The sequence below is a fragment of the Heptranchias perlo genome, chromosome 6 (assembly GCF_035084215.1).
Source record: "Heptranchias perlo isolate sHepPer1 chromosome 6, sHepPer1.hap1, whole genome shotgun sequence".
Taxonomy (NCBI): Eukaryota; Metazoa; Chordata; class Chondrichthyes; order Hexanchiformes; family Hexanchidae; genus Heptranchias; species Heptranchias perlo.
In genome coordinates, this window is record NC_090330.1 from 61,428,819 (window position 1) to 61,442,994 (window position 14,176).

Consider the following 14,176-nt stretch of genomic DNA (forward strand, 5'->3'; position numbering starts at 1 on the left):
CAATTTAAATGCAGAGACCAGAGACCAAGAAGTCTGGACTGAGCAACTGACATTCTTGTGTAGTTATCAATCCGCACAAATGGACTTTACTGTTGCTATTAAGTCACTTCCTATTAAAGTGCACAGTTAGCAGTAATGATTACAGTCTACTGTAATATCCAAGATTACCATGACTGGAGTCTCAAAAGGTACACAAGTAAAGCAATATTTGAAGTTAGTAATAGTAATATTCACAGTAATAGTAAATCTCCTGTGGTGCTACTCATGGCATCTCTTCTGTCCCTCTAATTTTTGTGCATCTTTGATGCTGTCCCCCTTAGCTTTGTGCTCGTCTCTCTGTCCCCTTCTCCTATCTCTGCTTCTTTGTAAGTTGATCTGTCGCTATCCTACAAAGCCTCTACCTGCCCTACTTTTTTGTCACCAGACTTGTTCTCCCATCTCTGCCCCTGTGTTTTGTCTGTTATCTCTCTCTTTCTTCCTCCTGACCTTTTTTTCAAGATGTCTGCGCCTCCATAACAACATCGACATTTGGTTCAGGATGCTCTGACTTTTTGTTGGACATCTCTATCTGTTGGCCAAATGGCTGAAATTAAATACAGGTGATGAAGCTGGGACATGGCCAGTAGGGCAAAATAAATTCCATTTTGTTTGGCTTCTCAGCCAAAGAAAAATACAATGAAACATTTTTCCATCCCCGAGTGAGAGACTGAACGCAAAAGTGGGCACTCATGATCAGTAAGTGGGATAAAAAAAGCCAAGTCTGTGGCCAGGAACTTGGGAAGAGGGGTATCCGGGTGAAAAAAAAGCAGCAGATTTTCAATACGGCCAGCAGCATTCAGGGAATATGGGGTAAAATTAAGGGAGGGCGAGAAAACATTATGGCCAAGAACCTAGGCAGAAGGCCAGTGGGGGTGGAAATAAACAGCACAGGTTCAATGCAACAGTGGCATTCGGGAAAAGATGGGGGATGGCCTGCAACCCGGGAAAAAGGCCAATGGGGCAAAAAAAATGTGGATGAACGCATTCAGGAGAATACAGGACAGTATTAGGTGACAGAGAAGATGGCGCAGTAGGGAACCTGAGAGAAGGCCAGCAAGGCTGAAAAAAAGCAGCACTGGTTCAAGATGGTTGGTGCATTCAGGAGAGGATAGGGCAGTATTGGAGATGGAGACGAGGGGGTGGCATTTCATACTATTTTTTAATCTTGTTTGGTTCTAAAGGTGGATTTAGTATTTTTCCTTTAGGTGTCCCTGTCACGTAACGTTACCTTCACAGTGGGGCCTACAGGTGTGATATCTTTGGAATATTGAGACCACTCACTTTTTTTTTAATACGCGATAGATATTGAAACGATTTAAATTACGTAATTTTGTTTTAGAGTTCAGATAACAGTTCTAAGCTATTCAAGCTTTGGTCTTACACAGTTAGAAATTTGTCTTTGGCGGCAGTGCAAAACAGGTGGCATCGTATGGACAACCTGTTATATGACCCGCCCGCTATTATAGTCAATGCAACTGACTATTGGACGGGGCGTGTAACCGGCCTGTTTCGCACTGCCGCCCAAGACAGATTTCTACCACATGATATTTTTGAACTCATTCATTCCTTTGTTACCTCCAGACTCAACTATTCCAATGCTCTCATGGCCGGCCTTCCACCTTCCACCCTCCGTAAACTTGAGCTCCTCCAAAACTCTGCTGCCCGTATCCCAATTTGCAACAAGTCCCGTTCACCCATCACCCTGTGCTCGCTGACCTACATTGGCTCTTGGTCTGGGAACACCTCAATTTTAAAATTCTCATCCTTGTTTTCAAATCCCTCCATGATCTCGCCTCTCCCTATTTCTGCTACCTCCTCCAGCCCTTCAACCCTCCGAGATCTCTGCGCTTCTCCAATTCTGGCCTCTTGCGCATCCCTGATTTTCATCGCTCCGCCATTGGAAGCCATGCATTCAGCTGATTAGGCCCTATGCTCTGGAATTCCTTCCCTAAGCATCTCCACCTCGCTACCTATCTCTCCTCCTTTAAGTTGCTCCTTAAAACCTATCTCTTTGACCCAGCTTTTGGTGACCTGTCCTAATATCTCTTTACGTGGCTCAGTGTGAAATTTTGTTTGATAACACTCCTGTGAAACACCTCGAGATGTTTTACTATATTATAGGTGTGATATAAATGCAAGTTGTTGTTGTTTGTTGCGCTGTTATCTGTCCTGAGTATCCATTATCATATCTCCAATTTGTGCCAAATCAACAAATCTCAAATGGAGTGGCAGTGCAGGTGCTACATGAAGCTTCGGTGTCCAACGTGAAGGATGGGAAAATCAGACAGGGTTCCTGCTCTTCATTGATTTCCACCAACCCTTGCTGGACGTGCGTATGTGCAGATATTGGGTGAGGATAGGATTGGCCTCGGCTGTGGCTATTCCAACATTCAATGTCAAGGCTCACACATGAAGAAGGACTTCTAGGTGAGGCCCCTAAGGGCAATCAATGCCCTTGGAATTGTCCCTACCATGGAGTTAGCACCATTCGGAGTGGAAAGGAGGGGAAAAGTACCAAGAAAAAAAATACATTTTCCATAGAACTCTCTGGTAATTATCTATTAATTATTTCTCAATAAATTTGCAATATTAACATTAAAATGATCAATTGATCAATGTGCATGTCTTCACACACCAATGACATGGAATGTATTCATACTGGCTGCTGCCACTGCAAATAAAAATGATGGAAGGTGAATAAAATCACTACCAAAGTAAAACATTATAAATTAGATTAACTTAGTGACAACAAGTATTTTTATGCAACTAGCGTAAACTTTATAAGCTCACTGGTATTAGTTTAAATAAAAGAGGTAAATTTTGTGCTTCACTCCCAACCGAGTCTAAAGGAAAAAATATCTGCTTTACAAGTTCTTGCTGGGCTCAGTTTCCTTTCTACCTTTCTTCAGAACAGACTGCCTTACTCTCTACTTCAAGGCTGCGAAACTTCAGTCAATGGGACTTTTTATTTTCCTGCAGCAGTCAGCCTATCACTCACTGAAAAAAACAAGCAAATCACTTTAGAGGTGCTTTTTGATAATTGAGCAGTAAGTCATCAGAGTCATCAGGAAACTATGGGGGAAAAATTGGACACGGGCCGTTTTCGGGCGGGGAAAGCGTGATGCACTAGTACCCTGTGCCCAATGGCCCCTATGCAGGCTGCACATGAACTTCGTGCTGCCTGTTACATACCATGATATCTCCGTACAGCCGGCGCTACCCGCGCTGCTGAGAGGCTGCACGGAGAATGAGGAAGTTGGAAATGGGACGTGCACAGCGCACGTCATCGGCAGCCTGCACCTCGTAAAGGTGCAGGTGCACATTTCAAATGGCAGAAACACAGTTCACTAAGAGGAAGGAAAGATGGCCGCAAGCGTAGCAGGACCGGCGCGAGAGACGGCTCCACGCTTCTCCGATGATGCACTAGAGGCCCTGGTGGAAGGGGTCGACGAAAGGAGGGCCCACATGGACGCGCAGGGTGGCAGGGGACCATCCAGACTGCAGCTCCGCAGGCATTGGCAGGCTGTGGCGCAGGAAGTCAACGGCAGGAGCTTTGCACCACGCACGTGGGTCCAGTCCTGAAAGAAGTTCAATAATTTGACACGAGTGGTCAAGGTGAGTGAATGCAAGTGTCAAGTGACACATCCAAGCAACTGCGCCACTGCTCCATGCATCACAACCCCCCGTCACCCACCCACCAAACACTGCCCATCCATATGCAATGCTGCACTCAGCATGCTGCATCTCACCCACACATAGTACCACACAACCACCACTCACAGGTCACACACAATGGCAGCTATTCAACCGCGACAGGCACATCACCCACACACCTTGCAGGATACTCACTGACACACTGTCCTCTGTTTTGTAGGAGAAGGTGGCACAGAACAGCCGGCAGCAGGAGAGGCCTGAGGGTCGACGGGGACGCTTACACATCCTCACCCCCCTAGTAGAGACAGTGCTTCAGATCATTGGGCGGGCCATCGCTGCAGCCATGACAACATGCCGCGCTGGAGGTCCTGATGAAAGGGGTCTCTGCATGTCTAATGCTCCTTCTCGTTTCCCACATCTCCCTCCTCCCATAATCTTTTCTGACTCACATGCCGCAAATACTGTCAGCACGCACGTCTTACTTTCTCCTCTTCCCGCTCTACAACTCAACCTGTTTCCCTTTGTCATTGCAGATACCCAAGAACATGTGGCGGCACCGTCGGAGGCGGAGGAGTGGGGGGACACTGAAGCCGCACCGTCACTCGATCTGACACTTGCTTCCACCAGCTCAGAGACTGACACTGCTCGTCCTTTAGAGGCTAGGTTGGAGGAGGGATCTGTACGTGGTGAGGCACCGAGCACAACTGCGCAGGAGCAGAGGCGGGGAGAACGGATACCACAGGTGCCAGCTCACCGGAGGGCGAGGTCGCTCACTAGCTCTGCTGCAGAGGAGTCAGATGAGGACTTCGATGGGCCAGGCTACAAAAGTTGGCTGATGGGCGTACACCATCAAATGCTTGGGGCACTGGAAAGCCTGCGCGCAATGAGAGGGGGCATGGAGGAGTCCAGCTCCAACTTGGCACAGGGCTTTGCGCAAAGCTTGGCGTCCATCCTTTCCAACATGGAACGAGTGGTCACCTCCATCAGCATACCTGTGGAACCCACCTTGATACAGCGCCTGATGACTGATGTCACAACTTCCATTGCAGCACTAACATTTGCCATCCAAGGTCTGACTGCTGCATTTGCAGCTCAGTCTGCTGCCTTGGAAGCTCAGTCTGCTGCTATCGTAGTTCTGGGGACCACTGTGGAATGGGGCTTCTAGGGCGCAACAGCACTCCAGCAATCCGTTCTCCAGCTGATCACCAGGATTGCTGAGGCGCCGCCCCAGGAGTGTGGCAGTGATGCCATGGCAGTTGGACCTGTTGTCCTCCTCTCCCTGCCACTCCACCAGTGCCCCTGTTGTTGCCTATCGGCCAGCCAGGCCAAACTGCTACAGCCCATGCTGAGATGGTGCCGGGCCCTCCTGGCCCAGAGCTGCTCAAGGTCGTCCTCCAAGGCCATCAGCAAGCTCCTCTATTGAAGGCCAGCAGCCTCCCACCACCCATGCTCCAGCTACTGGGGAAGCTTCTCGTAGGAGCACTAGGATAGGTGAAGGCACACGGACAACAGGCACTAAGGGAATGCAACAAGGATGAATAGCTCTGTTCTGTTTCCATAATTTCATTTATTCATTGATAAATGTGACTTTGAATTTGCATTTGATGATTTTTATTTGTGCGATGAGCTGAGGGGGAAACTAATGTGCAATCAGATGGAGGGCAATTTGATTGTCATCTGGGAGGGGAAAAGTGGGGAGTGTAGGAATGTTGGTGAGTTGGGAGATGTAGTTGACATTATTGATAGCGGGCACGGATCAGGCGAGCACGCAGAGCCCTTGCAGAAAAGGCGTGTCGTTCCTGTTGCACCTTGCGTCTTCCTTCACTTCCTCTTCTGGCACCTCCTCCTTCTCCTCCTCAGCCTCTTCCTCCTCCTCCTCCTCAGCATCTTCCTTCACCTCTGGCTCAGGGTCTTCTCCAATCATTGGTGACAAAGGCTGGTCTCTCATTATGGCAAGGTTGTGCAGCATGCAGTATACCACCATTAATCTGCCCACCCACTCAACGAAGTACTGCAGGGCTCCTCCAGACCGGTCCAGGCAGCGGAAGCATTGTTTGAGGAGGCCGATGGTGCGCTCCACGATATTGTGTGTGGCAGCATGGCTCTCATTATGGGCCTGATGTGCACGTGTGTGTGGGTTCCTGACCAGAGTCATGAATATTGGCGTGAGGGGATAGCCCTTGTAGTCCAATAGCCAGCCTTTGATTTGCCGAGGCGGGTGAAAGATAGCTGGCACGTTGGACTGCCGCGTGACGAAGGTGTTGTCACTGCTCCCAGGGTAGCGGGCATCGACCTCCATGATCCGATGCGTGTGGTCACACACCAGCTGCACGTTGAGGGAGCGGAAGCCCTTTCGGTTGACAAAGATGGCCGAGTCGATGTGCGGGGCATGTAGGGCAATATGCGTGCAGTCAATGGCACCCTGCACCATGGGGAAGCCAGCAATGCGGACGAACCCCCCGTGCTCACTCGTTCTCCTTGACTCTGTTGAGAAGGAAGGTGATGAACCTGTTCCTCATGTGGTACAGTGCGTCTGTGTCCTCCCTTATGCAGCAATGCACTGCGTACTGCGAGATGTTGCACATGTCACCAGCAGAGGCCTGAAATGATCCTGAGCCGTAGAAATTCAGTGCCACGGTGACCGTCACAGCCACAGGCAATGTTGTCCTCGCCCTGCTCTGAGGCTGCAGTTGTGGCCACACCAGCTGACAGATCTCGGTCACGACTTCCTTGGTGAACCTCAGGCATCAGATGCAAACCTCCTCGGTCATGTTGAGGAAAGAGAATTGGTCCCGGAAGGCCCTCATTGGATATGACCTCCTGCTCAGTGCACTGCCCCTCCTCGTCCTCCCTCTCCTCACAGTTTGACCTGCTCTGCGTGGCCTCTCTGCATGCTCCCAGTCGTGCTCAATGCCCAGCGGTTGCCAGGAATGTTGTTCAACCATGGTTGCAACTTTCCGAACCGTAAGGCAGTACCTGCCAAACCACTCTCAAATGTACTCTAGCAACTCTCAGTAAGTATAGGGAGCTTCTAAAAATACTTCCTATTCCACCAGCAGCCAGAAGCAATAATCCAGCAATTAACCTGCAACGCCTGCATGGCCCCTTTAAATAGTGCTGGTTGGGGGCGGGTCCTTCAGGCACTGTAAGACACGTTCAGATGGTCGGGGTTAAGACTGTGCGTTGAGTTGAGCGTTAAAGTCCAAAATGGTGTCTATCACTTTAAATCAGTGTTGCACACTGATTGCACGCATTCTCTCCCTACTTTACATGCTTCCAACGTTCGGTATTTGCGCATGCACTAACTCCTATACCAAGATGGCACGTCAAGCTGGAAATGTGCATGTGCAGCTAAGACACCACCTTGGATGGGGGAAGAGGCCGTGTAGCACCGAAACAATGGGTGCTACGCGGCCCAATTTAGCGCCCTATATGCTGCATAGCTATTTAAAATCAATGTTTTATAGGTGAAAGAATATGCTTAATGAGGGAACACTGCTTCATTTGTGGGGTACACCAATACAGGTACATATTTTTCCATTACATTGCTGAGACAAAAACATAACAGCAGTTGCTCTTTATTGGCTGAACTCAGCCCCCAAATCCCATTTTAGTTCATAGGTCTTGATTCATAGAATCATAGAAAGTTATGGCACAGAAGGAGGCCATTCAGCCCTTGGTGTCCGTGCCAGCTGAAAAAGAGCTATCCAGCTTAATCCCCCTTTCCAGCACTTGGTCCGTAGCCCTGTAGATTACAGCACCTCAAGTGCACATCCAAGTTCTTTTTGAATGAGTTGAGGGTTTCTGCCTGTACCATCCTTTCAGGCAGTGAGTTCCAGACCCCCATCACCCTCTGAGTGTGAGTGAAAAAATTTCTCCTCAGCTCCCCTCTAATCCTTCTACCAATCAATATAAATCTATGCCCCTTGGTCACTGACCCGTCTGCTAAGGGAAATAGGTCCTCCTTACCCACTCTATCTGATCCCGTCATAATTTTATATACCTCAATTAAATCACTCCTTGGCCTCCTCTGTTCCAAAGAGAATAACCCCAGCCTATCCAATCTTTTCTCATTGCTAAAATTCTCCAGCCCTGGCAACATCCTCGTAAATCTCCTCTGTACCCTCTCTAGTGCAATCATATCTTTCCTGTAATGTGGTGACCAGAACTATGTGCAGTACTCAAGCTGTGGCCTAACCAATGATTTATACAGTTCTAGCATAACCTCCCTTCTCTTATATTCTATGCCTCGGCTAATAAAGGAAAGTGTCCAGTATGCCTTCTTAATCACCTTATCTACCTGTCCTGCTACCTTCAGGGATCTGTGGACATGCACTCCAAGGTCTCCTTGTTCCTCTACACCTCTCAGTATCCTCCCATTTATTGAGTATTCCCTTGCCTTGTTTGCCCTCCCCAAACGCATTATCTCACACTTCTCTGGATTGAATTCCATTTGCCAATTTTCTGCCCTCCTGCCCAGTCCATTGATATCTTCCTGCACTCTACAGCTTTCCTCCTCACTATCAACCAACCATGGCCAATTTTTGTATAATCTGCAAACTTCTTGATCAAGCCCCCACATTCAAGTCCAAATCATTAATATATTCCACAAAAAGCAAAGGACCTAGTACTGAGCCTTGTGGAACCCCACTGGAAACAGCCTTCCAGTCATAAAAACACCCGTTGACCATTACTTTTTGCTTCCTGCCACTGAGACAATTTTGGATCCAACTTGCCACTTTTCCTTGGATCCCATGGACTTTTACTTTTTTGACCAGTCTGCCATGTGGGACTTTGTCAAAAGTCTTGCTAAAATCCATATAGACTACATCAAACACGTTACCCTCATCGACCCTCCTTGTTACCTCTTCAAAAAATTCAATCAAGTTATCAGACACAAACTTCCCTTAACGAATCCACGCTGAATGCCTCCTCCCCAAAAATTCACATCTAGTTGCTATTGGCTCTTGAACCCCTCCTAATTTATAGAACTCTATGATTCAGAGCCAAATAGTTACATGCAAATGTACTAACACTGAGAGCTGTTCTCTATATTAATTTGTGTTAGCAATTGTTTTCTGGGACATAAATAGATTTCCTTTCTGCACAAAGCACCATTCTGGGGGTTTTTCGGAAACCTAAATAATATCCCTAAGTTAACCGATCTCAGCTGAGGTGGAGTTGGAGTTCTATCGTTGACCTCAATGCTCCTGAACTAGGGAGGGGAAAATCGGTCAGTGTTCTTTAGCAGAATGCTATGTAACGACCCCTACTGGAAAGTGTGCTTCATACATATCAACCCAGAGTACTAGCAAAAGTTGGTCAACAGCTTCACAAAAACAGACAGAACCCCAGAAAAACTAATGGCTCAAAGGCCTTGTGACACATGAAGATGAGGCACTGCACTGAAAGCTCATCGGGACATGGGCAGGGAACAACTTAAGCTGCAGCTAAACCCAACATTCAATCAGTTTTATTGTAGTGGGAAAATCCTAAAGTATATAAAAGAGCAGTTGGCAACAATGGTGAAGATAGAAACTACTGAAGGGGAATATGAGTGCTGAAGGTGTCACATTTATTTTCTAGGAGATCCGGGAGCATATTCCCGAAGAAAGGTATGATTTTCGATACTTTATATTGTGCATTTCCCAGCATTTTGGAGCCAGCTGTAATTCTGCCTTTCAAGTCAAAAATAATTTTTCTGGAAGGGTTACAGATATTTTAAATATTTAAAAAAAAAGATATATTGATCTCATTACACTTTATAATGTAATGCCAAAATAAAATAGGTTAATGCTAGCCATTAAAATAGCACATAGAGGAATCTAAAGACAAATCTGTTAAGCATTCATCCACTATTACTTCAAACATTAATTTTTGGCCTACATTGCTTTCTTGAAAATGTTTATTTTCTTCCACTATATATAATGCCATCATTAAAAAAAGTATAGTGCCTAGAAATATAGGCCCCGATATTACCAGGGAGGCAGGGTGGCAGCGGGGGGGGCGACTGGGCGCGTGGGTGACCCGCCCAGTAAAATCTGTCCATTCCCCACGCGATCGCGGGTAAATTGAAGCCATTTACCATGGCTTCCGGGTTTCCCGTCGGAAACCTGCGCAGCGGGCGGACTGCGCACCCGCATTACAGGCTGTCAGCTGGAGGAGCTCTACTTAAAGGGGCAGTCCTCCAATGCTGGTCCTGCAACAAAGAACCAAAATTATAGAATGGAGCAGCCCAGGGGAAAGGCTGCTTCCAGATTTACTGATGCTTCACTCCAGGTCTTATTGGATGGGGTGAGGAGGAGGAGAGATATTTTCTACCCGGTGGATGGGAGGAAGTGGCCTGTCTCTGCCATCAAGAAGGCCTGGCTCGAGGTGGCAGAGGAGGTCACCAGCAGGAGCAACATCTCCCGCGCATGGATCCATTGCAGGAAGCACTTCAATGACCTAACTAGGTCAGCCAAAGTGAGTACACTTACTCATTCTCCTACCCTCTGTCTTCCACATCACCGCTCCCACCCCACAACTCCTTCTGCACTGCCAACACTACCCTATCACATCACTCCTCACACCCACTCAAACCTCATCCTCAACTCACCTGCACTTACTCACCTCCCCAGTACTCATCCCACCACTACCATTCAACCCAATCCTCATACAATGTCATGGCTCTGTCTCATACTCACCCTCTGATGCATCTCTTTCACGGTCAGCCTCACCCAAACCAATGCATTCAGCGGTTGGCCATGTCACCATCCCTCACTCACGCCTCACTACTTTCTCCCCATATAGAGGAGAGCCCAGAATGCACGGGAGAGGGCGAAGACCGGAGGGGGGCCGCAACATCAGGTCGTCCTCATGGACGCGGAGCAGGAGGCTCTTGAACTAAGCCGCACCCTCGAGTGCCTGTCCGTCGGGGACGCCGAGACTGCCACCCGACAAATGGCCGGTGACAGAACTTTAACATTCAGCACTCACAATAGCAAATGATGTTAACATGCCTTGCCAGCTTCAGCACCTCAACATCTGTCATCATGCTTAATATTGCCTTCTGTTCTCTTACAGGGCCTTCAGCAACCGCCGTGTCGGGGGAGGGCGATTCCTCAGAGGACCTGCCGACCTCTGAGGGGGCACCGTCATATCTGAGCGAGCCATCCACCAGTGCAGATACACACACCTCGGTGGGTCCCTGTCCTCATTTAGTTGGGGTCGCACATGGTGAGTCACCACACACATGTGAGCACGAGCAGACACTGGTGGTAGGGGCAGCTGCGGAGAGTCCTCAGTGGGAGCATTCTTCCCCAGGCTCTACTCAGCTGGACACAAATGCTGAACACTAGGTGCCATCCTTTAAAAGAAGAATGATCGAGGAGCAGCAGGACATTTGCGAAGTGCTGGAATAGGTGCCACGCGCACTCTCCACAATCGCGCAGAGGATGGAGGAGTCCAACTCCTGCATGAGTGGAATGGTGGCACAGGTATGGGAGGGAATCTCCAAGATACCATCACAGGAATGTGAGGGCATCTCTGAGATATTGTCGCAGGTAAGTGCGGGAGTGTCTGCGATCGAGGGAAGGCTAACCTCCATCGAGCTTCAAGCACGGCTCACCAATGAGTCCATTGAGGCCCTGACAACGGCCCTTCGGACTCAGTGTGAGCAACTTTCTGCCGCCTTAAACAGGCAGGCAGATACACTAGCACTGGCATTACAAGGCTTCACACATGTCCTCCAAACTGTCGTCCAGCAGGGTGGTAGGAGTAATGTGGGCCTGGCCCAGGAGAGGGATGATGGTGAAAGGGGACATGGAAGTGGGGACGTCACTCGAAGTGCTCCCACATCTCACCTGTTGCCCCCCTCTCAACCAGTACCCCCAATGCTGCCTCCTCTCCAGGTGGTTGAGTCTGCCCCTGCACAGGTGCAGATGGGGCAGTCTTTGGAGGGGCCATCACGGACACCGAAACACAGAGGGCGTAGGCTCAAAGCATCTAAACAGTCAGGGCATGAACAAGAGCAACCTGCCACTACTCTGCTGCAGCCACAGGGGAAGCACCAAGTAGGAGTAGTCGGAACCGTAAGGCAAAGGTTTTGTGAGCGCAAAGGGGATGCACAAGTGTGTTTGACGTTTTGTCATGTTTTTTATTTATCTTTGATTTTTGTTAATGGCACATTAAATATTATTATTGTCACCACTACTGCCACGTCTTGGCTATTCTTGACTGGCTTGTGTAATAAGTCCCTTTCGTGAGGTTCACCGTGAATATCTACACTTGATGCCACCCATTGGGTCACCCTACAATGGGTGTACGTGTAGTTGCACGACTATTTTGTGCGGGTGCCTGTGGCGCAGCACTGTGGTGTGGAGCTCCACGTGATGGAGGTGGACGGTGTGCCTGGCGAGGCTGGTGATGTTGCTCATCCTCAGATGAAGTGATGAATGCAGCGATGGTGCCCCCCCTCCTGACGGTGTGAGTTTGAGGGGGTCCGCAAAGTAGGTAAATGTGTTTGCACAGCAGAGTTTAGGGTATAAATTAAGAATTTTGAGTGGAAAGACAAAGGTGTTGTAACCAAAACTTTGTCTGAAGTGACAGATTGCCCTGCTGCAATAAATGAGGTTTTCCCCCCAACCGTCAAAAAATCCTTTGCATCTCCCACTGGCTGCTGGCTGAAACACGTCTGTTCCAACAGGGAGTGTTTCCCACAGCACGGGAAACAGGCTGATGATCCTTCAAAATTGCACCCCTGCCAAAATCTCCACACAATGAGGTCTGTCAAGTACCTCAACTAGCTAAATAAGTATTTAAATTATCATCCCGCCATCTTTAATTGCCGGTGCGAGTCCCGCATGCGGGAGCTGCGCGCACACCCAAACGGGTCATTGGGGAACCCGGAAGTGAGCAGGTTGGAGCCGGGCTCTGAACCTGCTCCCGGATTCCGCCATCTTAGGAGCCCCCCCCCCCCACCGTCCCCAACGCACCCGCTCGGCCATCCGAAAATCGGCCCCATAGTTTCCAGGGACAGGCACCGGGAGCTGAATTTTATGCTCTTCAAACAACTGATTGCTTCAGTCTGGAGGTGCGTATTATATTCTTACTGATTATTAACGCCAGTGAGGACTCTTTCATAAATAAAAACAGAAAATGCTGGAAAAGCTCAGCAAGTGAGGCGGCATCTGTAGAGAAAGAGAAAGAGTTAACGTTTCAGGTCGAAGACCTTTCGTCAGAACTGGAAGATGTTAAAAGAGTTAAAGTTTTTAAGCAAGTACAGAGCCGGGGTGGGGGGGGGAGGGAGGAAAGAACAAAAGGGAAGGTCTGTGATAGGATAGATGGCAGGAGTGATTAAATGACAAAAAGGATGATGGTGCAAGGCAAGAAAGGTGGTAATGGGACAGGTTAAGAAACAAAAGATTGGTCAAGAGTGGCTGTAAATGGCAACAACAGAACCATTACCAGCACCTGCTAACCGAAGAAATGGGAGCAGTGGTTATGATCTGAAGTTATTGAAATCAGTGTCGAGTCTGGAAGGTTGTAAAGTGTCTAAACGAAAGATGAGGTGCTGTTCCTCGAGCTTCCGTTGAGCTTCATTGGAACAGTGTAAGAGGCCGAGGACAGAGAGGTCACAGTAGGAGTGGGCCGGGGAATTAAAACGGCAAGCGACCGGCAGGCCAGGGTTACGCTTGCGGACAGAGCGGAGGTGTTCAGCAAAGCGATCACCCAGTCTGCGTTTGGTCTCCCCAATGTAGAGGAGAGTGCATTGTAGACTCTTTCCCCTGTTACTCCATGACAATAAAGGGATCTCAACCATATGTCCATAAACTAATTAAAAACAGCTAAGTTACAAAACAGAACTGGGCATTGCAGCTTACACACAAACAAGACAATTGTCTGCTGCAGCCGCTGGAGCACCCCCAAGGTCTCGATGAAGTAGTCCTGGACAGAGGTGACTGACAGAGTCAGTGCCAGCAGCATCACCCCCAGGACCTGGGTTCAATGTAAGAAGAGGTTCAGTGGCCTCACGAGCGCAGCAAGGGTAAATACAGCTCTTCACCTCCCACTTGTCTCAACAGCACCTGCAACACTCCTTTCACCTTCTCACCCAGCACTCCAACAATTCCCTCCCTCCATCACATCCTTCAGCATATAATCACAAGGGCACACTGCAACACCTCTCTTTCTCATTCCAAACACACTCAACTCTTCCTTTGCTCTCTTCACACTGCACACTAACACCATTCTCATCTCACATCCTACCACTTGATTAGCCATCAACACCTTCCAGCACTCCTTCCTCATTACACACACCGCATGAAATGACCATCACATTATGCGATGGAGAGTACCAAAATGGGGGGAGGAGTTGCCAATTTCATCGCCATCCTAAGCAGAGCAAGAAGCCCTGGAGATCAGGCCTAGGCAAAGCATTGGAGAAGGCAAGGCTGGCAGCTTACCTGAGCAGGGTGTCTGTATATTATTTGTAACCCTTCGT

At 48.7% G+C, this 14,176-nt stretch overlaps 1 protein-coding gene and 1 long non-coding RNA gene across 2 annotated transcripts in view; one reads left to right on the plus strand and one right to left on the minus strand.

Moving 5' to 3' along the window:
• LOC137322539 (uncharacterized) overlaps positions 1-14,176 on the plus strand; it is a 58,164-nt gene that overhangs the window by 43,186 nt on the left and 802 nt on the right. The window lies entirely within an intron of this gene.
• LOC137322538 (short transient receptor potential channel 6-like) overlaps positions 1-14,176 on the minus strand; it is a 113,543-nt gene that overhangs the window by 24,324 nt on the left and 75,043 nt on the right. The gene's annotated exons all lie outside the window — the stretch shown is intronic.